The 3,537-nt window shown below is 39.7% G+C and overlaps 1 protein-coding gene across 1 annotated transcript in view; it reads right to left on the bottom strand.

The window, feature by feature from the left end:
- The window catches only part of pclob (piccolo presynaptic cytomatrix protein b), a gene marked incomplete in the record, with an annotated part of 33,841 nt that overhangs the window by 8,686 nt on the left and 21,618 nt on the right, over positions 1-3,537 (bottom strand).

The following is a 3,537-nucleotide window of genomic DNA, read 5'->3' as shown; positions in this document are numbered from 1 at the left end:
ATACTACCACCAGAGTAAACAATTCTATTCAGACAAATGGATGTAACAATTCTATCCTGGCTCTCAGGGACGGTGTCAAACTAGGGAAGGGGAAGACAAATGACAGATGCCAGTTCTTGCTTTGTCGTTGTATGCAGGACAACTGAACTTTTCCTGATAAATCCTAAAATAAGAATAAAGAATAGAAAGAAAACCCCTCCAAATCCCTACAGACCGCAAGTATCTAGCACACAGTCTCGACAGGAAGGCTCACGGTGCCTGACGAACACCATCCATTTAATGTAAGCAGAGACGAAATTGTAATGCCCAACAAACCTGCCATAACACATTACCTCACCGGTGATTAAAAACTCTTCTGATTTCAGTTCTCTAATGAAATTACCAACTGGCTGAACCCGGAATTGACGAGATAGACCCTTTCATAAAAATCTTTATGATTTAAAGGAGAAGACTTTTTTTCCCATAGTTTAAACATTTGTAGTTGTTTACAAATGACGCTGGGTTCCATAGACATGTGCCTGACAAAACAAATCTTCTACAGAATTAGCTGAGTTCACAAGCTTCTTTCTTTACTCTTAAACCAACACTTTTTGACTGAAGTAGAGCATTTTTACTATTTTTCCCTTATATTTAATAATTAAATAATTAAACATAGATTACCAACATAGCTGGGCTTTCCCTTCTCTTTAATAACCTGTTCCAGCTTCACACCCGTCTTCCCAAAGTAGCCTAGTGAATAGCAATCGAGAAATAAATAAAAAGAAAATGCCGATCAGATACAATCCGAGCTTTTTTTATCCCTCTCTGTAACAGTAAATTCTGGCTCTCAAGATATGACGCCCGATTAACTGACTTGTTTTATCCCGAGAGTTTAATAAAGCCATGCTTCTTTGCTTACCTAAAAAGCAGCAATAAATATTTATAATATAACAGAGTAACATACAGTAAGTTAGAAAATAAAAGCCCTCTGTAAGGAGGAGTAAGGCACTTTTTTGTCCCCCTGCTGTTTCCATTTTGAAGAGTATTTTTTTTTGAAAGCGTAATTTTGTCCTGACATTACAGTAGCGTGCACATCTAACCGGTAAAATCTTCAGCCAACAGCTCAGAATGCTGAATAAGTCATTCACCCATGAAGCAGTTGTAACCGTTGGGAGGTTTATATTTTTTTGGTCTTCCGGAGTTTAACATACAATTTGCTTTTGGGCAACAATAAAAGCAGTGAATTAGCATCGGCCACCAAGCAATTATAATAACTTGAATTGCCTCAGGCCCTCTTCTATCACCCCTTTACTTGCACTTTTTTATTTGACCGCCTCTTCTTGGGCTTCTTCTGAACTTGTTTATTTGTGTTTTTTTTTTGCTTTTTTCTTTGTTTGTGATTATCATGCCCTCCTCTTTCCTCCTTTCTGACTCCCTCAGCCAAGTCATGGTTTGTTCCCAGAATGCAAGGTAAGTGTGGGTGGCCTGATCTTTTTTGGCCTTTTTTTATTTGGTGTTTTTCTTCTTTTTTCTGTAAAAAATTATGTCTCCCAAAGTGGTTTTTTTTTTTTTTTTTTTCCCCAATCCTTTATTATTTGTTGTGGCCCTTTTGTTGTTTCGTCCAATTAATCTTTGCCTTGTTTATTTTCCTATGGTGTTTTTATAGACGCTACTTACACAGTCTCATTGCTTTTTTCTCTCCCATCGCCTCCTTCACCTTTTTTTACAGCTCTCCTCCAGCATCAATCTCCCGAAAATAAGATCTTTTCGCCCTGATTTTTGTAAAATCATTTAGTCCAAAACCAGACAATTTTTTTAAAAAAACACTTTTGGATTTTGTTTCTGATGGTTCTCCACAACAGGAAAGATATTGACTATTTTCAGCAAACCAATCTTATTATCAAGTTCACCATTTATGAATCGGGCAGTTTGGTGATATGTTTTTTTTTGGCCATGGGGTCAGAACAGGGAAGAGAACTTTTTAAATTATTATCTGAACAAAGAAATCCAACTCATTCTTTACTGAATTATCATGACTAATTTAATCAGTGCCCTGATTAACAAGAAGAAGGACCCAGGTTAATACGCACCCATAGAAGACCATGAACAGAATGGGAACCAATCTTTGTCATCTACAAGAATTAAATTCATTTTGGAGGGCAGGTACTGTGCCAAGAATAGGACACACACACGCACACGCTACACACACAACACAACACACACACACACACAAGACACACACACATTCAAACCGGTTTACACACAATCTGTATCCGAAATGCTTGTTTTGCAGTTACTGTAAGACTTATGTGGCTGTGGGCCCACTTTTTTGGTTGAAAGTAGATGTCTTATTAGGGATTACCTGTCCTCCTTTCATAATGTTTCCTTTTGTCCCCTGGGCTTTGTTCTCCCAACAATCCCTGTGCAAACCTCTTATCAGCAAACTTCCGCCAAAGACTCAAAAGTTAAACAAGCCATAATCTCCTTTTGCTCTCACACCAGTTCTGAACACAGTTAGCCTAAACTGCGTGTTAATTTAAAACAAAAGAGTGATAAGGAACTTGTTAATCGCTGTGCCTGTGTGCCGTTTGTCTGTCACTGTGGCCTTTTTTTTTAAGTTGTTACTGTTGTTATATTGGTTACGTGTGTTTTTCCTTGGGTTGTCTTGTTTGTATTGGCAGCAAATGTGTTGTTTGTTTGTGACAGAGACGCTTACCAGCAACAGTAAATATTGCCAACTCTGAGGGATGAGTGTAAAGATGCCCATAGCTTTTACGTGGTGCAGAGAGTAGAGGCCTTTTTGTTTCAACGGTAGAGGGAATTCACTGGCCTTCCCTCTGGGGCTCGCCTTCTGTTAAAATCAACCGTCTTCATTTGCTTTGGTGGAGGCCAAAGCCTTTTAAAAATGGCTGCTTGGCAAATTGCTCATTCGGCACCACAACCCTTGAGAAATATGATTTTTCCATCTCTCCCCTCCCCACCACATTTTCAATCAATAGAGCAATGCAGCAGCATTTTTAAGGCTGCTCCAGCCAGCAATGAGACGTGATTAACAGAAGGGAGCCCCAGAGGAGCCAGTGAATCCTCTACCTTGACAAAAGGCCTCTACTCTCTGACCACTAAAGCTATGCATCTACACTCATCCCTCAGAGTTGCAATTACTGTCTGGGTAGCGTCTCTGTCACAAACAACACATTTGTGCAAACACAGACACCCAAGAACACACGTACCAATATACACAGTAACACTTAGCACAGTGACAGACAAGCACACAGGCACACGATTAACAAGTTCCTATCACTCTTTTTGTTAAATTAACACGCAGTTAGGCTAACTGTGTTCAGACTGTGTGAGAGCAGAGATTATGCTTGTTAACTTGAGTCTTGGGAGTGCTGATAAGAGGTTGCACAGGGATGTTGAGAACAGCCCAGGGGACAAGACATGAGGAGGACAGAATCCTAATAAGACATCTACTTCACCCAAAGTGGCCCACAGCACATAGCTACAGTAACTGCACAAGCATGACAGAGTGAACGTTTGTGTGTGTGTGTCTGTGTG

Source organism: Morone saxatilis, unplaced genomic scaffold (genome assembly GCF_004916995.1).
Source record: "Morone saxatilis isolate NCDOM2014 unplaced genomic scaffold, NCSU_SB_2.0 Contig2, whole genome shotgun sequence".
Taxonomy (NCBI): Eukaryota; Metazoa; Chordata; class Actinopteri; family Moronidae; genus Morone; species Morone saxatilis.
This window is presented reverse-complemented; position numbering and strand designations above follow the sequence as displayed.